This window comes from Canis lupus, chromosome 5 (assembly GCF_011100685.1).
Source record: "Canis lupus familiaris isolate Mischka breed German Shepherd chromosome 5, alternate assembly UU_Cfam_GSD_1.0, whole genome shotgun sequence".
Lineage (NCBI taxonomy): Eukaryota > Metazoa > Chordata > Mammalia > Carnivora > Canidae > Canis > Canis lupus.
The window spans coordinates 2,820,871-2,843,517 of record NC_049226.1 but is presented as its reverse complement, the minus strand read 5'-3'; the positions used below and the strand labels follow the sequence as shown (position 1 = coordinate 2,843,517).

Here is a 22,647-nt window from a genome sequence, read left to right as displayed (position 1 = left end):
TGAGACTAATAATTCTCTCCATAGGACAAAGCCAAGGTCTATTGGCTTATTTCCCCTTTTGCTGTGACTCCTAGAGCTCCATGAGATCTTAAGACTGTTCCAGATGATGTCAAGAGTCATGATATTCCCTAAGTGTTACCAAGGGATACATTCTGGAACAAAGCTCAGATTCTAAAGGCAGCCCAAATGGGTTTTCTGATACAAAGGTAGATGGTCATCTCTGCTTCCATCTTCGGTAAATACCATTAGAATCACCTTCAGACTCTGGGGAGATGAAAAATGCTAGAGTCCTCCAATCTGCATCAGTGGGAGGTGGAGCCTGTTATCAAACACATATCAAGCTATAATTGTTCACTGTGCATATGTGCATATGTATGGATACACATGTGCGCATGTGTGTTTGGTCCACATCTGCGTCCTTAGGTCCCATTTATCTCTAGCCTCCAGACTGTTCTTCCAACTGCATTCTAATGACATTGGATTGAAAAGCGATGAGAATGGGCAGCCCCAGTGGCTCAGCAGTTTAGTGCCGCCTTCAGCCCAGGGCCTGATGCTGGAGACCTGGGATCAAGTCCCAAGTCGGGCTCCCGGCATGGAGCCTGCTTCTCCCTCTGCCTGTGTCTCTACCTCTCTCTCCCTCCCTGTGTCTCTCATGGATAAATAAATAAAATCTTTTAAAAAAAAGTGATGAGGTTTTAGAATTAGCAGTATTATAATTTAGTACTTTGGGTAACACTGGAATAGAAGGAAAAACTATTAAAATTAATTTTTGGTCTTATTTTTTTTTCTTTTTCCCTCTCCCTTTGTGAGTCCCTGGTGGTTTACCTCCATGTTAGCTGAGGTAATTTATGTTGAGACACATGGGACTCAGAGGCTGTCCCCACCTGGAAAATCAGTGGTTAAACAGTAGACTGAATCAAGTGTCCTATGTGTTTTCCAAGATAGTTCCACAAAATGATATATGGGCCTGCTGATGATCAGGGCCATATGATGCTGATGATCATTAGGGCTTTTAGAAGTGAACCCCCTGGAAAAGCTTGCAACTAATTAATGTTCACCTTTGCATATATGGTCTCTTTGAACAATAGGGTATTGTTGACAAGCACCAAACTTAGTACTTCCTCATAACCTCAGTCATCAGCAATGCTGGGAATCTTTGAAATTCCTTTCATGGAAGAGTTGCTTTAAAAACTAGGAGTACACTCAGGGGCTCCTGGGTAGCTAAGTCTGGTGGGCATCTGCCTTCAGCTCAGGTCATGATCTTGGGGTCCTGGGATCAAGCCCTGCATCAGACTCCTTGCTCAGCGGGGAATCTGCTTCTCCCTCCCCCTCTGACCCTCCCTCCTGCTCCTACTCTCTCTCTCTCTCTCTCTCTCTCTCACACACACACACACACACACAAATAAATTATAAATCTTTTAAAAATAGGAATACATATACCCTTTCATCAAATATTTGTATATGGGGCAGCCCCGGTGGCTCAGCAGTTTAGCGCCGCCTGCAGCCCAGGGTGTGATCCTGGAGACCCTGGATCGAGTCCCACGTCAGGCTCCCTGGGTGAAGCCTGCTTCTCCCTCTGCCTGTGTCTCTGCCTCTCTCTTTCTCCTCTCTGTGTATACTCATGAATAAATAAATAAAATCTTTAAAAAATATTTGTATATGTAGATATTTATACATACATATATAAATGGTTGTATGTATTATATAGATCCATCAAATTCATTATATATATATAAAACAATATATATATATCTATCTATATATATATATATAAAACATCTTATCATTCAATTCCAAATGACTGTTTACAAAATACAGGCTATGCTTGAAGAATGATTTGCTCTCTTTGAGGTTATTAAAAAGCATCATTTAGTAACCATACTTGGGAATGTATTTCTTGCCAAGCTCTGTGCAGAATCCTCAACACCTCCAATCACATTTAATCTTCATAACAGCCCGATGCGATAGGTACCCTAGAGTCTCCATTTTACGGAAAAGAATGTTAAAACCTCAGAAAGGTTAGGGAAGTTTTCCAAAGGCACACAATAGTGACTCCTGTGGCTATTATTCATTAGCTCTTAGAGTATCTATAGAAACTAGTTTTGCACGAAGGGAAACAGCACGGTGGAAAGCTTAGACTTTGGAATCAAACAGACCTGTGTTCGGATCTTAGGGCCTCTGTTTCATCTGCTTCGGTCAGTTTCCTCGTTCATAAGTTGGTAATAATATATATTGCTGAAAGTAGGAATGCATGACTATTCTATGTCAACTCTAGGCATAAAAGACATTTAATCAAAGGCCGTAATGATTACTCATGTTACAATGAAGAGATGATGGCCAGACCTATCTATACATGAGTTAACCATGGGATGGACAGAGCAATGGAAAAGGTTTGAATCAAAATCAGAGAAGCTAGACTACCACTAAGGAAAGGCAATATTGGTGTTAATAAGTGGTATTGAGCCCGTCCATCAGCTGCAGTAGAAACCCCTTCGCTGGACAATGAGCTGCTTTCATGACTCCCTCCTGTGCAGCGGGGTAGAGCAGAAGCAGGGCTACGGGACTTTGGTGTTCAGGTCACAAAAGACAATGAAGCTCTCCCCGGTTTCTCATGGGATGCTAGCTGGGGAGCCTTCGGCCACCACCTGAGAAATACAATTATCCTGAAGTTGACATATGGAGAGACCGTGTGAGGAGACCTCAAGAGAGCAAGAAGCAAGGGAAGCTCAGATCCCCAGGCCCAGCTGGAGGAGTGGGGGTGGGCAGACCTGGAGAGGGCCCAACCTCAGTCAACATCTGGCTCACAGCTGCATACAAAGCCATGGCGAGGTCACCTGGCTGAGCCCAGACCACTCCAGCTCCACAGGCAAAGTGGCATGACTGTTGTTATGAGGATCCGTTGGGGGTGGTTTGTTACTCAGCAGTAAATTACTAGAACCTGGGCACATCATATGAGGAAGCCACAAAATTGCTCACTTGGATATATTGCCCTTCCTGCTTCTCACCTTGGTTTCCCCTTCTCCCTCCACTTTGTACCTCTGGCCAAAGACAACGTCATCCCTGATGATTTTGGTCACATGGGGACGTCCCAGGCCCGTGATGTATGATCTGATCTCAGAGTTTTCCTTTTGGATTTCAGGAAACTGTGGTGAGCCTGGTGTTTCCTTCAGATTTCACGGAGCTTCCAGAACTGCAGACGGCTAAGTTAAGCACTGTGTCCTGAGAATTAGCTCACTGCTCTCTCTGCCTTTGGGCCAGAGCACCCACAAAAACGAGGAATTTGCCGAAGTCTGTCATATAAAGGTCCCTGGTTTTCTAACCCATAAGTTAACGTTTGCTCTCCCTGACAAAGTCTCACCATTGGAGGCTATGGTATCCTCTCTGGATCCATTGCCATCCCCTCTTTCTGGAATCCTCGGGCAGAGGCCTAAAGCCACTGTCCCTGTCATTCCCTATAAATCAGAAGCAGGGCAAGTAGAAACAAGGGAATTTCTCACTCTCTCCACAGCCAGAGGAAATCAAAGAGCAGAGAAAGATTTGGAACACTTGAGCAGAGGATAAAAACTTCATCCTACCCTCAGCCAGTCCCAGGCCTGGACTCCAAGTAAATTAACTGAACCATTTCAATAGGCTTGAATTCTGTCGGCAGCTCAACCATCCCCTTGTTTACTGTTGAAATAATTACTACTTTGCCATAATATTAGCTCTGAGCCTGTGACTCCATTACCATTATCACTGGAATATTACCCATTTATTATGTCCCAGCAACCCTGGAAGATGAATACTGGGCTTCAGAGACCAATTGTTTTACAACAGACAGGATCTTGGTGTGCATTGTTTAATGAGGTAAACTACATTATAGCCAGCATTAATTTGGCCGCAGTGCACGCCACTAAATCACTCTTAACCTGTAAATCTGCCACTGTTTTTGATGTGCACTTCATCAGTGAGGAGGGGACACATCACTTGATAAGGGGATGAGGCTGGGAGTGGCGAGGAAAGGGTGAAGGTGAGAAAGTCCATGTTCCTGGGTGCATGAGCAAGACAAGACTGTGGAGGTGTGGATGAGTCACAGCAAGCAGGAGGAAGGAGCAGAGGGAGTCCACTCATCCTCTGATCCTTTCGGGCAAAACTCCTAAGAAGATGGAAAAGAAAGGTGATGTGATGGGTTAGACATAATCAATATGCCTCCCCTCCTGCAGCTCAGGAGCGTGGATTCACAGAAACCATTTTCTGATCACTTTTAGCTCTTGTCTTCTTCTATTTGACATCCTCAGTATGACCACGGCAACCCACAACAGGCAGATGAGGGGAAGCAGAAAACAGAGCTAGACAATAAGATTGTCTTTTGGCACAAGGGGTGGTAGAGACGCCTGGAAACATGCAGTTCTCATTTGCAGAGCTCACAGGAGCCTGCGTGTGGGTGCACAGAGCTCATTGCCTTGGATGGAACACAGCTGGAAGCACACCAGGGGAACACAGCGGCAGATGAAAGGAGTTTCTTCATCAGGACTCCCTTGTCACTTACAGTCCTGCTTCTCAGACTTTAAGGTGCATATAATTACCTGGGGATCTTGTTAAAATGCATGTTCAGTAGGTCTGGGGTGGGGCTGGAAATTCGGCATTTCTAACCAGAAGCCAGGGATGCTGATGCTGTAGGTTCATGGACAGACCACACTGAGAAGTGAGGGCCTACCGAAAAGGGAGGAGCCTCTTCCAGCAGAAGCAGCTTTGCCTTCAGAAATGCCAGCCCTGGGATCCCTGGGTGGCGCAGCAGTTTGGCGCCTGCCTTTGGCCCAGGGCGCGATCCTGGAGACCCGGGATCGAATCCCACGTCGGGCTCCCAGTGCATGGAGCCTGCTTCTCCTTCTGCCTATGTCTCTGCCTCTCTCTCTCTCTCTGTGTGACTATCATAAATAAATAAAAATTAAAAAAAAAAAAAAAGAAATGCCAGCCCTGCCTTGTACAGAGCATGCTCAGAACCACCTGAAGAAACAGCAGGGTTGCCCCTACTTCAGAGGGGGGCAAGTGGAAATGTGTTGCTCTGCTCCATCCGAGGCTGGTGACTTCCACATAGGTCCTGGGGGTGAGTGAGGCATCAGAAGTGAGAAATAATGTTCCAGGAACAAGAGAACAGAAAGACTGCCAGAAATTGGTGCCTTTGGTTTTTAGAGTGGAGAGCACTGTATTCCCAGAGTGTCCTAAGACATTACTTTTATATTACAAACTGAGAAAGAATCAAAAGGGTTTGAATACAACATTGGACTCTTGAAACCTCAATCTAATCATCTTCTTTAAAGAGAAATATATTCTCTGTCATGCCACTTGTGAGTTTCCCAAAATTACCTATGTTCTTAATTTTGGAAACCTTTTCTCCACACGACCTAAATACACTTGAAGCTTAAGCAGTTGGGCTACATATCCAGCCCAGGTAGTCAGGGTTGAATTTACCAAAATTGTTTCCTAGAACATTCTAGAGGGTTTTTGTTCTCTTTAAACAGTGGAGCTGACATCCTTCTCAAAAACTTTTCTCAGTTTACCCCCACCAGTCTTCTCAAGTAGCACTGAGTTTTTCTGAAAGAGACCATGGAGGAAGGGAGAGAAAGAAAGGGAGAAGAAGGCCTTTGTGATTTAATAGATAATCTCAGGAGTGACAGGAGCTGGCAGACAGTATAAATTGGGAACATCTTTTACCGTATATCTTCCCTAACAAAGCTTTTTGTAGTATCCATTTTGGAAACTTAGTATTATTATTTTTATCTCAGGGCATGCATCTGAAGAATAATGACGAGGTGTGAGGATGTGCATATCTTTCATTCTTTATAATACTAGAACAACAATACTAATTTTCCTTTTTAAATTTAATTATAGTTCAGCAAAAGAACACTACCAAGTTAATTTCCTATTATCTACCAAACTATTCCACTAGCAGTTGAATAATATTTATATGGTTTGAGAGTATTATGCTTTCCCTGGTTCATTTGTCCATCCATCCATCCATCCATCCATCCATCCATCCATCCATCCATCTGTTCATACATCCATTTAGAAGCATTTATTTAACATCTAACTAGATTCCTGTAAAACTGGAGAAATAAATAGATTGGAAAAATAATGATGAATGAGGCATGGTTACTGCCCTCAGGGATTTCACAATTTAACAGCAGAGGCAAACACATAAATAATTTATTGTGATACCATTTGGTACGTTCCACTTGTTCTCTACCTCCCCTAATCCTGCAAACAGTTTGCTTTATTGGAATTACCTATAATTCTTTTTACTGAACCAGAGACAAAAGCTGAGTAGAATCAAGCCGAAAGCTAAGAGTGTAAACTTGGATAGAATATTGAAATAATGATTATAAGTCTTCTGGTGGGGGGAGGTTCCAATACAACAAAATACTGGCTCTTTGTCTCAAGTTCCTCGATTTTAAAATTAAGCTATCCTAACTTGGTTATTCCATCTCAAGAGCGATTTTATATACTCCGATGATAGATTGCATTGTTTCAAACATGGTGGATCCCTCAGCTACTGTCCACTGTCGACCCTACATATTTGACAGAAAAATACCATCCTGCTGAAAAAGCTTTGTCACTAGTCTTTATTGAAGCAACCAGACGTGGGAAACTCTACTGAAGAAAATCTGTTCAAAAGAACTTGATAGTGGGATCATATTAGAGGGAAAAATTCCAAACTCTGTGACAGATGTGTCCTTAATAAAAGGCATTTTGATGTATCAAACTGAGGGATTTAAGCAGTTAACCAGTAATACTGGGGATAGGAGAGTTCCAAATGTTTCTTTTGCATGTATTATACTTCCTATTAGAAAAATTAATCATGACTTAAATAATGTGTATGTATGTGTATGCATATATATATTTATATGTGTATGTATATATACATATTTATATATATTTATATTTATAAATATATATATTTATGTACATATAAAATTTTATCTATATATACACTGTGTGTATATATGTAGACCATATATGTTTATAAGTAAATTTATATTAACATATAAATATAAATATATTAAAATATATAAATGCAATATATAGTATATGTAATAAATATATATGACAATATATGAGTGGTATAAACACATACATGCATAGAGTTAGGTTTTCCCATTTGGCACACGAACACATCTTGTTTGGTTGAGATTCATGTGGCTGTTTTTCTGATGTGAATTTAACATTTATTGAAATGGTAGCCATGTGTTGGACACAGTACTATGTAATTAAATTTAATATTATTTAGTCTTCATCCCCTCGTAGCAATACAATTCAGTGATGTCTAGTTAAATGAGCCAAATTAACTAAGGGGATGTTTCAACTATTGAGCAGGGACAATCAGAATAACTCAAAGTTATAAATGCAAACAATGTCCTTTCTGTAGCTGGCTCTCTCCAGGAACCTTCACCTCCTCCTCTAACCTATCACATTCTTCTCCATCAACTGAAGTTTAGTAGTGAGTTGCTCCCAACTCCTAACACTTAACCCTAAGATGTAGCTAAAAATGGGGGGGGGGGGCTTACTTAAAAGCTAGATGAAAATGCCAACATGCTTACACCCTCCTGTCCTGCTCCCTGATTTCTGGTACATCTATCAAGCCCAATTGCCCATAAACATAGAAATGCTCTGTTAAGTAGCTGCGTTTGGGAGGAAAAATGTAAACTAGCCTTTGTTGTGATGGTTTCGGGGTATGTGTTCTGTATTCTCTCTCCCTTAGAGGCAAATTTCTGTGGGTAAAACGTGTATTATGCTATCGTATGCCATCCCAGCCTTTGTTCAAGTGCACTTTGCAGAGGCACGATAGATTGTGGTAGTTTGATATCATCTCCTTGGATTCTCTCATCACATTTGTTTGTCTTGGTTAAGAATCCAGAAGCCCTCAGCAGGTGCTGTCCATCCTTAGCCTCAAATCAACCACTCAAGCCCTCACCATCCTGGGGGACCCTCTGGATGGCAAGCCTTCTTTCTTTGCGTTATCGTCATTTATCCACCTTCAAGGAAGGCAGCATCTTAACAATAACTTTATACAAGATGACTGAAGCCTGGAAGGGGGTGTGGGTGGTGGTGGGGGTCATCCTGAGTAAATTCTTGGAGATTTTCAACTTGTAAAGACAAATGGTGCATTTTTAAAGGGGCTGCTTGGTTCAAAATAATAATAATAACAATAATAATAATAATAATAATAATAATAATAATAATAAAGGTGGGGAGGGGACAAGAGGAAGAAAGAATATCCAAGGAAGAAGAGGAAGTCATGTGGGCATCTCAGTTATCTTTCTCCTACACTCCTTTTCAAAGAGCAAAGAAATCCCCTCTCAGACGCCGGCAGCCAGCCCAGCCTGTGCAGGGATGGAGGTGGGTTTCATGTGGGCCAAGTAGCCACCCAGTTTGAAAGGAAAACAAGAACAGCTAGGAGTATCTGAGATTCGTGAGATCGCTCCACAAATTAAAACCTTTTATCAGCCTCTAATAGCTGTGCAAACTAATTATATTTTGGCCAAACTTTGCCAATGACTCCCTCGAGGTATTATTATAAAATTTTGAGCTTGGAAATGCGTCCCCATTCTGTCAACATCAGGATGTTTCAGCTGCAGGATTCGGGCTCCAGCTCATTTTAGCTTCCATGATGTGCTTTGCATAAACTGGCATTTGCGCCCTGGTATGGCCGGGAGGGTCGCAGAGGGAGCACAGCTGTACTTAAGAATATGCACGGGGGTGTATTCCTGGCCGTCGGACCCGACGCAGGAGCGGAGTTGCCAGGAGAATCCATTCTTGCCCCAGATTGTAAGGAGACACTGCAGGCTTCCAACCCCAGATGTAGAGGCTCACTCAACATCTCGGTGGAAACAGCTTCTAACTTGGGGGGGGGGGGATTTCACCTCCCTTCTCAAAGCTTCCCTTCTCCATATGTGGGAACAGCACATCTTAATGTCACTGCTCAAGTCCTTGGGCAGGTTTTAGAGCAAAATCTTGAGGAGGGGGATTTCTCCAACAGCTTGATAAGGAAGTCAGCGAACGCTCCTTTGTCCCAGAATTTGGTTTATGGGTGAATAAGGGCTCGCGCCCTAGAGAGTCCAAATAAAAGCCATTGGTCGGTCAAGGAGCGCGTATCTAAGCTGCCCAGGCACCGGGGCATCATGCGAGGAGTGACGGCAGCCTTGCCCTGGGAAGGCCCCAGCTCCCTTCTCTGGGCCGGTGCTCCTGACAGTCCTCCACCTGGCTGGCCCCAGAGAGTGGAACCTCCTGCAGCAGATGTACCCCCCACGGGCACAGAGCCCCCCGAAACCAGCAAAACCCAACAGGACGGGAGAAGCCTGGGGTTTTCCCTGCCCCCTAGCCTGCTGTTGGGGCGCAGCGCCAGGGGCCGAGAGATGCTGTTTCTTTCCTTTGCTTCCTTCCTTCTTCCTTTCCTTCCTTCCTTCCTTCCTTCCTTCCTTCCTTCCTTCCTTCCATCCAGCCGAAAGCAGAAGTCGGCGCGGGATGACCTTCCGGGGCTCTGGGTGCCCTGGTTCAGTGGGTTCCGACCCCTGCCGGGGTGACCGCCAGCAGCTGTGGGCCTCAGGCGCGGCCAGGAGCCTGGACTGGTCCGGGGACAGAGTGGGGCCGGCCCATCAGCCCGCAGGTGGCCCAGAGCAGAGGCAGGGGGGCGGCCGGGCTGCTGCCAGAGTCAGGCCCCCCCTCACCACAGGGTCCCACGTTCATTTCGGTCTCTGCCATCTGCCATCCCATCTCAAAGGCTCCCACGGTGGTTTCATCGATTCTTGATTTCTTTCCAGTTGTCACTAATTATACCGCACATCAGTAAATCATCCCAGGCCGGGCTGACAGGGAGGGAAGCGGGCTGCCTGCTGCACGGAGCCTCCCGGCCACACCTGCGCCAGGTACCCCGGGGCACCCCGCCGATCAGGGCGCCCAATCACCCACGGCCACGCCTCCGACCCTGGGCCGCCCCGCAGATCGTTCTCCCCCTGGGGCCTGCTTCAGGCTGTACAACCACACTGGAGGAATTGGGGCGCCTCTGGCCAGAGGTTTTCGTGACGGTCTTGATATTGAAGGCAGCCGAGGTGAACGGTGATGCCATCAGCTCATCTGGAGTTTTGGGGAGGTCAGGACAGCTCTTTGCAAATGCATTAACAATGCAGCGGGTAGATTCATGGGTTCTGGCATGGGGTGTAAAGGTTTGCATTTTCAAGGTGCACCCTGGGTGCTTCTGGGTGGCAGACCAGCATCCCACGGGAAGGGCCGCTGAGCCCTGGGTCTCACTCTGCCTTGCTCTGGCTGGAGACTCTAAGTGACCTGTTTGTGGGTGGGGTGGTGACGTCCTCCTGTCCACCTTGCTGTTCTAATACGGACACAGGTTCTCTCCGGACACAGGAGCTACATGCACAGCCCAGGGGCACAGGCCGATGGCTGTTGCTCTGAGGAAGCCTGTGCCTGTGGGTTCCCGCAGCCATGGCTGTGGGCAGGGGGTGCCCCGGAGTCCCCCGCGCCCCCAGCCCTGTGTCGCCCAGCCCAGCCCATTCACTGCACAGATTGCTAGCTAATGGGGCGGAGCTAGCTCAAGTGGCTTCTATTAATGGAGCAGAATATAAACAGAATAAAGCCTTCATTTCCCAGGCTGTGGTTTCATTATTAATATACTTTACAGTTCACAGGTTGTACGTTTGCGGCCGTGTTTTCTCAGCTGGTGTAATCTGCAGCTCCGAGTGAGAACAGTCATAAAATTTTCATTTCCAGTTGAATGTGCGTCCAATTCGCCGTGAAATGTCCTATCTGTCGTGAATATTAAGTGCACTGGAGCAGTGGCTGCTGGATTAGGTAAAGAGGTTCCCCAGGCCTGGCGGGGGACAGAGGTCGGCTGGGCTGTGGGTGTGGCTTCGACTGGGAAGCCCCGTGTGACGGGAAGCCTTGGGTTTCCAGGCTGCCTCCTGGAGCTGTGGCGGAGGAGAAGAAAGTTGCCTGCAGGCAGCTAAGGGGTCAGGAGCAAGGAGAATGTGCCCCGAGGGGCCAATGGAAAGCCATATGACAGGAGGTGAAAAGGGCCTGGGGGTTGGGGGTTCAGGTGCAGAGACTAGAAATGGAGGGGCCGGTCATGCTGGGGCAGGGGCGAGGAGGCAGGGGGAGGGGGGCCGCCGAGGTGAGAACAGGTGGGGCGGGGGGAGGAGTGCAGACGGCAGCTGCACACAGGCGAGCTTGGGAGAAGCAAGCAGCCTTCCAGCGCATCTGCAGGGCTTGGGGAAAGCAGTGGGTCAGGGGCAGGGCCAGGTGGCACTTCGGGACTTGGGGGAGCACCTGTCGGCAGGGCTGGCCTGCAGCTTGGAGCAGGTGGGCGGGTGCAAGGGTCTTGGCTGGAGCCTGAGTGTTACCAGTTGGCCCTAGACCTGGAGTGGAAGTCCTTGACCTCCGGGCACTAGTGTATCACCCTTCCCTCTCAGGGCCACTCCCTGGGCCGTCCTAACTGGTTCTGTCCTCCATACCCCTTCCCTCCCCTTGGTGCCACAGGGCTGGGATCCCTCAGCCCCTCTCAGTGTGCAGGGAGCACTGGGCCTGGGGAGGAGCCACATAGGCCAGGTTGGGGGTGGAGCAGGGAAGCTCCCAGATCCCAGCTCCCAGCTGCTGCCAGGTGAGGCTCTTTCCTCCCAGAGGAGCAGGTGCCTCCCCTGCAAGGTTTTGATGTGATAGCCGCCCCAGGCTGGAGGGGACCGAGAGGCAAAGCGGGCCCAAAGGTAGAGGGTGCCTGGGATTGTTCCCAAGGAGTCAATAGCCCCCACCCGCTGCTGTGGCTGGGCATCAGCACCGCTGTGTGGGGAGCCCGGGGCACACACCATGTGTGTGTCACTGCAGCTGCAGCTCCCTGTGCCCGCAGCGCCGCTCCATCCCCCCTCCCGCCCCACACCTGGAGCTACCCTTGCAGTTCTTCCAAAGTCAGCTTAAATGATGCCCCTCCTTGGGGATCCTTTCCTTGGCATCCATTTCACCCCCCAGAACACAGCCCCCCTTGCTGGGCTCCCTGTGAGCTTGAGCTGGAGGTGCACACACTTCAGTTCCAGCATTAATCTCATGATTTGCTCACCATTTGCATGCCCAGCTCCCGCAGGCACAGTGGCTTCCTCAGGGCAGGGACTTCAAGATGTCTGTCCTTCGTCAGATATCAAGCTCCGAGCCTGGGACACGGGCACTGGAATCAGACAGATCTGGGTTTCAACCCAGCAGTGCTATCGATGGCCTCTGGCTTCATCATATCACCTGCGTGGGCCTTGGTGTTTCTTATTTTTAAAATGGGGCTCATTAGCTTCCATGGAGGGCACATTATAAAAAAAAAAATCAGTGAGAAAATATCTATGTAATAGAAAGCTTAGGTACTGAAACTAAAATAAACACTCAGTAGATGTCTGTTCCCTTTATTAAATATTCCTTCTTTTTGGTAAGTGTTTGTTGAGCGAATAAGTAAGAAAAATATACAATTTTTAAAAGATGTATTTATTCGCAAGAGACGCGGAGAGAGAAGCAGAGACCCAGGCAGAGGGAGAAGCAGGCTCCATGCGGGGAGCCCGATGCAGGACTCAATCCCAGGACCCCGGGGTCACGCCCTGAGCCAAAGGCAGATGCTCAACCCTGAGCCACCCAGGTGCCCAAAAAATATGGCTCAGATTGAGGTCATACTGGTGATGCAGAAGGAAAGGATCAAGAGCAATTGTGGTCACGATGATCCAGGAGCAGGTGTCCTTGACGTGATCCTTGAGGAAGAGAAGCGCGTTTTTCTTCCAAATCTACGAGGTTCACCTCTGCACATTTGTAGGTCCCTGTCTCTGTCTCCTCTCCACCCCGCTCTCTGGTTCCTTTTATTTATTGGAGCTGACAGGGTAGCTGGCACTCCCTACCCTATTCAGCTCTCCCCCATTTCTTTCTTTAATGCTAAATTTGAGATCACTGACCGCTAGGAAAGGACTCTTGCAGCCCTTACTTCCTGGGATCTCCTAAGAACTTTGCCTCCTCTCCTCTCCGTGGGCCTTCAAGAAAGGCGTTCAAGTGGCATCAAAATGGCATGAAATGGTCACAGGGCAAAGCATCGACACATGGGAGAAAAAAAAAGGGGGAACATTAAGAGAATGTGCTCTCAAAATCCGCACGGCTGCCGAATCTCTCATCCTGCCCCTTGTTGCTCGGAACGCCTGCCCGTAGACTGCGTTCGGAACGGATTCCACCAGTGGCCGTTCTCAGGGAGGGACGGGAGGAGACTGTACATCCTTCTCCTGGCTTGTCACTGTAGAGTTGAGATAATAATAGTCTTTTTCTGATCCCGTGAACTTTCCCATCTGCTTCATAAAACAATGGCAATTTTTTTCCCTTGCTCTGTCTTCCTCTCTCTCTCTTTTATTTTTATCCTCCTACACTATAATTTAAAACTGTGGCAGTGCTCTAGCCCTGGAGTGTTTTTTTTTTCTTTCTTCTCCCCTTGCTTTAATACATGACTGTTATTTAAAATGGCCTTTCATCTGAGCCCCAGGAAGCTGCCTGCATGGGGGGGAGGGAAGTGCCTTTTGCTTTTACGGAGGGAGGGTAAGACCCGTGTGGACCCTGGTCTCGCCCAGGACGCACTTCCCTGTAGCACCGCCCTGCAAGTCAGGTGTGGGTGCATCAGTGTAGATTTCCCCCAAGGCATTTTTTTTAATAAGACTTCAGAAGGGGAGGCCCTAGAAATGCCCCGACTTCTGAAATGGCCATTATATTAAGCTGGTGACCCTCAGTGGCTACCAGGCATCAGATCCAAACAAAGCGGTATCAGCCGAATGCAGTAAGTTCACTGTGCCCAGAGATGCCAGGAGGGGGACATTTGTCAGCCGCCAAGCGCAGAGGCATTCAGCTGTTGCTATGCAAGCTTTTCCTCAGCTGCTCTGCCAATCACACCCCTCCTTGTGCATCTCCGCCTCAGCTGGATGGGCAAAGCCCATGGAAGGCGGTGGCCAGGGGCTGCTTTCCCCAGGGAAATGTCAGCTATTTTAGGCATCGGGAAGGAGGGTGCCTGACCCTGGTGTTCCCCGTGCCAGGCTGCCCCACCCCCTGCTCCTGGTGTGCCTCCCTGGCTGGTTATCACTCTGCTGGAAAACCCACTGCGCATGGCCTGTCGCCGTGTCGGTTCATTTCCATGTGTGCACCTGTACCTCCGAAAGCGATTTTGGCCTTGTCTTTTCCGCCCAAGCTCTCTCCAGAGCCCCCCCTCCCGCCGCCCCTAAACTGGCGATGGCAAAGCAATCATATTGTAAATGATCCTCACGAAAGAAGATGCCATTGCAATAAAACACAGGGGACAGAACAAGGCTGAAGGCTAGAAAAATGTGTGTGCGCGCATGTGCACGCGGTGAGCCGGAAGGTGCGCTCCCGGAGGGTGAGCGGAGGTGGTTCTTCCACCCTTCGGAATAGGCAACCAGTCTGCCAGCTGGAGGAAGGCGCTCTCTGGGGCAGACAGGGCCTGCTGTCCCCAGCTGCTCTGCTGGGGAGGCCACACACCTGCTGGAGACGGACACCGTCCCACCAGCTACCGGGCTGCCATCCTTGGCTGTGCTGCCTGAAAGGGCCGGTGGCAGGGGAAAGTCATCGGAGATCCCGTCTCGTGCTTCAAGTTATTGGGTTGGGTCTTCCTTTTGGAAATCTCCCTTCCCTCCAACATTGGAAACGACCTTTAAAACCACATAGAACTCCGAAGAGAGAGGCTAAGTCAGGAGCCCGACTTACTCCTGAACGTGATACCCACACACCTGAAGTGGTGGCAGAGCTTCAGGCCACAGCCATGTGCCCTCCCTCTGTCTGTGCTTTGATATTTATTTATTTATTTATTTATTTATTTATTTATTTATTTATTTATTTAAGATTTTATTTATTTATTCATGAGAGATACAGAGAGAGAGAGAGAGAGAGAGAGGCAGAGATACAGGCAGAGGGAGAAGCAGGCTCCATGCAAGGAGCCCGACGTGGGACTCGATCCGGGGACTCCAGGATCACGCCCTGGGCTGAAGGCAGGCACTAAACCGCTGAGCCACCCAGGGATACCCTTTATTTATTTATTTTTTAAAGATTTTACCTCTTTATTAATGAGAGACACACAGAGAGAGAGAGAGGGGGGCAGAGACCCAGGCAGAGGGAGAAGCAGGCTCCATGCAGGGAGCCCAAATCGGGACTCGATCCCAGGTCTCCAGGATCACACCCCGGGCTGGAGGTGACGCTAAACTGCTGAGCCCCCCGGGCTGCCCTGTACTTTAACTTTTAAAGAGTAATTGTAATTGGTGCCTTTACCTTCCTTTTTGACAGTCCAAGGATGTCTGAATATTTTAAATTCCTCTGTCCCCAATCCAACTCCATTGCCATCACTGGGATGCGGTTTCATCAAGAATATATTTTAAAGGATTGTTTTATACGGCTTTACTTTATCACATATTTATCATATCTTTTGCTTTTTATTGCTCCCTGCACCTCCATCTGGGATATTTCTCTTCCTGCTTATTTAAAGTTTCTTCTTAGAAACTTTGATCTGCTGTTAGTATATTTTTCTCAGCTTTTGAGTCCTGAGAAGGACTTATTTTGCCCTGATTTTCTGGAAGGCACATGTTTTGAGTAGAGAATTTTGAGTTCAGAGGTGGTAGTTGTTGATGTTTCTCCCCCTGGCTACTAAGGGTGTTTTGACTTTCAGCATTATTATTAGGGGGTCGGTTGCCAATCTCATTTCTGCTTCCATGAAATGTATTTTTTTCTCCCCCACCTCCAACCATCCTTGTTGCTTTTAAGGTGTTTTCTTTGTTTTTGTTTGCAGTTTCACTATGCTATGTCTAGGTATGTATGTCTTTTTTTTTTTTTTTTTAATTTGCTTGGGATTTTTTTTTTTTTTTTTTTTTTTTTTTTTTTTTGGTATTCTTGAATTTGTGGATCAGTGTTTTCATTAGTTCTGGAAAATTCTCAGCCATCAGTCTTATAACACTGCCTCCTGTCCCATTCGGCCTTTCTGTCTCCTTCTGGGATTCTTTACAAATGTGAGCTAGACCTCCTCCTTATATGTTCATCTCTTCTTCATTGTTTTACATTCTCTGTCTTTTTACTTACTGGCTAATCTTTTCTTTCTTTTTTTTTATAAATTAATTTTTTTATTGGTGTTCAATTTACCAACATACAGAATAACCCCCAGTGCTCATCCCGTCAAGTGTCCCCCTCAGTGCCCGTCACCCACTCACCCCCACTCCCCGCCCTCCTCCCCTTCGACCACCCCTAGTTCGTTTCCCAGAGTTAGGAGTCTTTATGTTCTGTCTCCCTTTCTGATATTTCCCACACATTTCTTCTCCCTTCCCTTATATTCCCTTTCACTATTCTGGCTAATCTTTTCTTTACGGTTAACATATTGTCTCTTCAGCTGTGTCTTTTAAGCCTTTCCATCGGTATTTTTAGTCCCAGTTATTACATGTTTTATTTGAAGAAGTCCTATTTTTATTGTTCCCCTCAAATAGGCTATTTGCCCTTTCTGGTTCTATTTTCCATGAAGATATTTCAAGTTTGTGATTTATTTCTTTTTGTTTGTTTGTTTTTTTCATTTCTTTATACAAAATTAATATGTCTGTTTTATAGTCTGTGTCTCATAATTCCATTAACCAACATGATTTTTTAGTTTTTTGTTGTTGTTGTTGTCTCTCTTGTGTTGCTTTTACTCTTAGGATCTTGTTTCCTTGTGTGTCTGGTTATGGTTTGCTGTGTGATGTCCATTGTGTTAAGGAGAACTTGAAATAATTTGAAACCTAGGATTACGGTACCTAATGAGACATGTTTTGGGTTAATGTCTGCAAGATGGCTGGGGAACTCTGTTCAGAACCACTTTACACTGAATTAAGGTTCTTCTTCTGGTCCCCCAGATAGCCCAGGTCATTCAAACCATACCATCATCTCTTATGAGGGATGCTCGGCTTTTATCTCATTCTCATCTTGGGGATATAGCCTTCTGAAATCTCAATTTATTGTAGAGAGGTTGTCCTTATAGACCCTCCCACTTCAAATGGGTCTTGGGCTTTGGTTTCTGATCCCTTGGACTTTTATCAAACAAAGGCTCAAATCTGCCTGACTCAGAAAAGGCCCTTAGGTAGGGGCCAGCTGTCCCTTGAGTTCTGTTTTCCCTTTAATTTAAGTTTTGGTAAATCCACACCAGGAAGGAAACTCTCCGGTGCTTTCAAGAAAGCTGTAAATATGTCTTGTCAAGCTATTTTAGATTTTGTTGTTGTTGTTGTTGTTGTTTTCAATAGGAGGGCTGAATGACAACTTAATCTGTCCTTCCCAGAAATAAGATGATTAGTATTTTCTTACCCTACAACCCATATCACTTTCCATCCATTTGCTAAAATTTATTTATGTGAGGATGAGTGTACTCACTCATGAGGAGAGAGGGAGAGAGGAAGGCATGTGGAGTCCACTCCAATATCCACTGGCTGTTTTTAGCTTTCTGAGCTTCACTTTTCTCGTGTGTGAAATGGGGAGACAATATCTTGAAGTGCCCACCTCACCAGGTTATTGCAAAGCTTTAAAAAGATCATAAATTTTGTTTTTTGTTTTTTGTTTTGTTTTTTTTACTGATTTGATGATGCCTATGAAAGTGCTTTGTGAGATGCCAAGCCTACTGCATATTTACTAGCTTGGAATTTGCTTGCTTCTCAAAAAGGGTAGGGTCACATGACAAAAGTAGACTAAGGAGGGGAGGCAGGATCTCCGGCTGCCTCTGGCCCTACCCAACAGAAGACTTCAGGCTAAAAGTGACAAACCCAGCATCATGAAAGCATGAAGGGAACGGGAGCCTGAAGGAGATACCTCATCTCATCCTTCTGCCAGTGCAGATAGAGACTGGGCACTGATGAGGTGTGACCTTCCCAGTGGCATGTCTAGAAAGGGGGTCTCACATAGAGCCCACACCTGTCCCACAAAGCCCCCAGACTCCCTCCTCTCACTGGCCCTGCCCCCTCTCTCAGCCAGGGCTAGTCTCTCAGTGGCAGTTCTCCTCGGCAAACCTTCCCTCCCTCATCTTTATTTTAACATTGCTCCCTGTCTTATGAAAAATTGGAAATTTATCTGCAATCAGTCTTTCCACTCGCCTCCCTATCAGCTCCCCCCACTCAACACTTCTCATTTATTTCTGACAGACATCATGTTACAAATTCTTAATTTGATGAGCTAAAGGCAGCCCAGAGACAAAACAGGGAGCTGAAGTCAGGGCTGACCTCCGGGTCCAGTTAGTAATCCTAGATGTCCTGGACCATCTACCCATCAGCTCCTGAGAGCAGAATTCCTGGGATGGGCAAGGAGTAAAATGGGGGAGGGTGTAGGGAAGCAGGAAAAGGAGGCCCCAATAAAGACCAACCATTTTCTGTGAGGAATCCTGGAGAAAAGTTGCTGCATGGAAGCACCCACCCCGTGAGTGTGGATGAGTAGGTGGTTGTGAACAGCAAGTTCATTGCTGGTTGAGAAACAGATGGACTGTTATAGCTTTGGGATACTCTTTGATAATGATGGATAAGAAACATGGGCTTGGGTACATGAATGCTTGGGTCTGTTCGTGACTGACAGTAAGCTGGGCAAGCAAGGGATGCATCTGTGTACACCCCGATTTCTGAAATTGTGTTCAGAGTAACGTTGATGGTCTCTTAGAGGTTAATAGTTATTTCTGTAGGAAGGAAAAAACGTACCTTGGTCAAATAAGTCTAACAAACTGTGTGTACTCTCTTCCCCATTTGGAGATCCATGGTGTATAATAACCTATCAAAGATCCTGAAAAGCCCTGCCTTTAATCTATTTAGCCCAGAGTTTCCCCAAACTTATTCAATAAAGAAGTCATTCTTTCCAGAATACTGATTACGGTCACATCTTGCAGGGCACTTAGAATTTGGGAAGAAACCACTAATGCTGAAGCAATAGCCATCTCTGTTTTGCCTCCGCTATTGGGGGATATTAGTTAAGCCACATGTTTCCAGAATGGAACCTGTGAGTAAAATTCTCATCCTGAAACACGTCCCCATGTCCTAAGAGCTTACTGTCCTGACAGTGATAAATATTCCCATTTATGGACATCTACTCCTGTCCTACATGCTTTATCCATGCATAACCTCTAATCTTCGCAATGATCCTGCAGTATAGATAGCATTATCCCCATTTCATGGATGAGAAAACTGAGAATCAGGTTTGTTAATAAATGTGCCCAACCAAGGCCAGTGGCTGAGCCAGGATTTGCTCTAAAGTCTGACTGACTCTAATGCAACGTTTTCCTATCCCACTACATCAATTGGGTAGGATGACAATGGGACATACTGACTAAGCAAAATAATTTTCAAAAATGCAAACACATTGAACGACTTTTCTAAAATTATATACGAGCACCATTTAATGTTAGCTCCAGGAAAAAGAAAAAAAGAAATGTGAAAATTATCCAGACCTATTTTTCATTTCTATTTTGCAAGCAAGGAAACTGAGTCTGGAGAAAGTGCAATGTCTTGCCCAAGATCGCATGGCCAGCTGGTGTCTGCGTCAATATGATCATCACCAATACCCTAGGTCCTGGTCTAGAGTTCTTTTTACCCATGGCAACACTTTCTCCCCCACGTCTCAGTGAAATAAGCAGATACTTCTTATCAGGCTAAGATTTACCAATGCGTTCAACTTGCAGAATAAAGACGAGCGCTCCCCCTCCCGCATCACCACCCTCAACATAGCTCACGCCCTGTGTGAGTGGGCATCAAGAACAAGGTCTCTCCTAGTCATCAGTGCCTGCTGAGGGCCTAGCACAGTGCCTGGTGCAGAAAGACTAGGAGCTGGGCTGCTTATCATCCAGGATTCTCCTGAATTCTCCTCAAATATAGACTGAAGAGATGGTTCAGAGCCATGAACACAAGGAGGGCCTGGAATGCCTGCCCAAAGCCTCATTGTCACCGTGCACCCTGTGCCTTCCAGCCCCCCTGCTTCCAGCCCACCAACTACATTGGATCTGAGCTGCTAAGTAGAGCTGACAGTGGGCTGCTGGCAGACGGTGTTCAGCGCAGCGCCTGGCTGTGAGCTCAAGCTCCTCTCTGCCCCGTCTCTGCCTGTGGAAGCTTCTTTCCCTCTGCCTTTACCTGTCCTTGCTTAATTCTCCTCGGCTTTTTGTCTCTTGCTTGCTTTACCTGTTATTTATATGACCTCTTTTCTCCTCCTGTCATTGGCTAGAGTTACGGTTTTGTACTTTCCCTCATTTCCCCCATATTTCTCAGAACACCCGCCTTCTTCTCCTCACCATCTCTCTGACATGCTCCCTGCAAATACACTTTGCCTCTGTCGTGAGCTCATCAGACATCTTCCTACTTGGGTGTCACACTTCTGCCTTCAGCATCCTCTCCGAGTCACTGCCACCCCCCTTAGCTATTATCTTTCTTTCTTTCTTTCTTTCTTTCTTTCTTTCTTTCTTTCTTTCTTTCTTTCTTTCTTCTTTCTCTTTCTTTCTTTCTTTCTTTCTTTCTTTCTTTCTTTCTTTCTTTCTTGCTATTCTTTCTTCGTCGCCTCTTCATTTTCTTTTTCCTTTGTTTATACTATTCCTCTTCTGCTTTGACTTTTCCTTTAAAGAACCTGGGGCCCCTGGGTGGTTCAGTGGGTTCGCGTCTGCCTTCGGCTTCAGTCCTGATCTCAGGTCTGCTCCTTGGGGAGTCGACTTTTCCCTCTCCCTCTGCTCCTTCATCTCCCCTCCCTCCTGCTTTCTGTCTCTCTGTCTCCATCTCTGTCTCGCTGTCTCTCTCTCTCTCAAATAAATAAATGAGGGAGACCTGGGTGGCTCAGTGGTTGAGTGTCTGCCTTCGGCCCAGGGCGTGATCCTGGAGACCCGGGATCGAGTACCGCGTCAGGATCCCTGCATGGAGCCTGCTTCTCCCTCTGCCTGTGTCTCTGCCTCTCTGTCTGTGTGTCTCATGAATAAATAAATACAATCTTTTTAAAAAATCAAATAAATAAACAAAACCTTTAAAAAATTTAAAAAACAATGACACCCTAAAAATTTTTTAAAAGACACCCATTTCTTGCCCCAAGATGCTTCCCCATCCCTCTGTTTGTGTGGGAGCCTCTCCTGACCTCCGTAACCATTCTCCTTGTTAGTGGAGGACAGAGCAGCTCCATTCCGCAGAAACGCCAATGGCTGGTGGGTTGAGGGGAACCAGGACTTCCTCCTCCGGTGCATTTCCAGGGGTGTCCCGTTGGGTCAGCCTCCTCTGCCTGTCACTTGGGTCCATAGCCTGAGGATAATCGGCCCCAGCACTACTGACATCTGGCTCGGTGATCTTTGTTGGGGTGGAGGGACTGTCCCGGTGTATTGCATTTGCGGCATCCCTGGGTTCTGCTCAGTACACGCCATTAGCGGCCACCTCCCAGTTGTGACAATGCAATTGAGAACCACGGCCACGGCCCACGGCCTGCAGCCTCACTTCTGGAACCTGGTGCTGAGATGAGGATGCAAAGGAAACAGGCGTCGGTCAGGATGGACTGGAGCCTGCCTCTTTATTGTCTTCACCCCCTTTGGCTCTGCTCCGACTTTCTTTACTAAGTCTTCTTTCATGTGTTTATCCGTGTTCTCCTTAGCCTGCCTTCACTGTCACCCCAACTTCTTCTCCACATGACGACACGACAGGCTTGAGTCCCAGGCTGCTGGAAACGGCCCTGATTAAACCCTCTCAGTGATTGTTCCACAGGAGGCTGTGCTGTTCCCATCTGTAGCCTCGAAGGTCAAGGTGCAATTCGGCGGCTCGAGGGAGCGCAGCTTCTTGGCTCCCAGGTGGTTAATGCCTTGTTTGATTAGCTGCAAAACAAAATCCGGAAAATGCCAAGAGGCAGATCTCAATTCACCTTTCTGAGCGGCGCTCTCTGCCCAGTCAGGGGAGAGGAGGTGGGGGGGGGGGGGGTTGCAGCTGTTAAATTTGCAACAGGTAAGCAGGCAAACAGACCCCATTCCGACGTGACTCCTCCAGGCTGCGGCACCACCTGAGTCCCTTGACTTCAGCTGCTGAGCCCTGACTGAAGACAGCTCTGCGGTTTCCTGCCCTCTCTGTTCAGCTGTCCGTTCCCAGCTGGGTGCCCCCTCCGCCACGGGCTGCCTTCCCCTCCCCTGGCCTCATGCCATCTTGTTACTTTTCTTCTAAGCTCCCCTCCGTAAGCGACAAACTGGTGTCCGACGTGTGTCCCTGCCATGCTTCTCTAGAAAATCCATCTCACCCTCACATCTGCAAAAAAATAGAAAAAAAAAAAAAAGAAAAAATTAAAATCAAGGAATGAAAGAAAGACTCCATGAACCCTCCCCTACATAAAATAAAACACCCCCCCACCACCTTCCTTTCTCTCCCCCGGCCCGCGTTTGCGCTTGCTCCATCCTAGAGGGCAAATGTGGGTTATTCGGTCAAGGCTATGGGGATGGTGGGTTCCCAGTGATCATCTCCTGTGATGTTTCCTGCACGCACACTAACGTTGGAATGTCACGGTTGCCTCGTATTCTTTTCCATGACGCATGTCCAGCCGTTCACTGGGGGAGGTGGCACTAAAGACTCCCTGTAATTATTACTCCCACAGCGTTAGGAATTCACAGGGCCAGTTGCCCAGAGTTTC

At 47.0% G+C, this 22,647-nt stretch overlaps 1 protein-coding gene and 1 long non-coding RNA gene across 8 annotated transcripts in view; both read left to right on the top strand.

Moving 5' to 3' along the window:
• Positions 1-22,647, top strand: part of NTM (neurotrimin) — a 934,064-nt gene that overhangs the window by 846,021 nt on the left and 65,396 nt on the right. The window lies entirely within an intron of this gene.
• Positions 164-4,833, top strand: LOC111095774. The gene is made up of 5 exons (XR_005359034.1): positions 164-235; positions 3,140-3,303; positions 3,509-3,604; positions 4,401-4,551; positions 4,660-4,833. It is a non-coding gene; the product is annotated as an uncharacterized LOC111095774 (long non-coding RNA).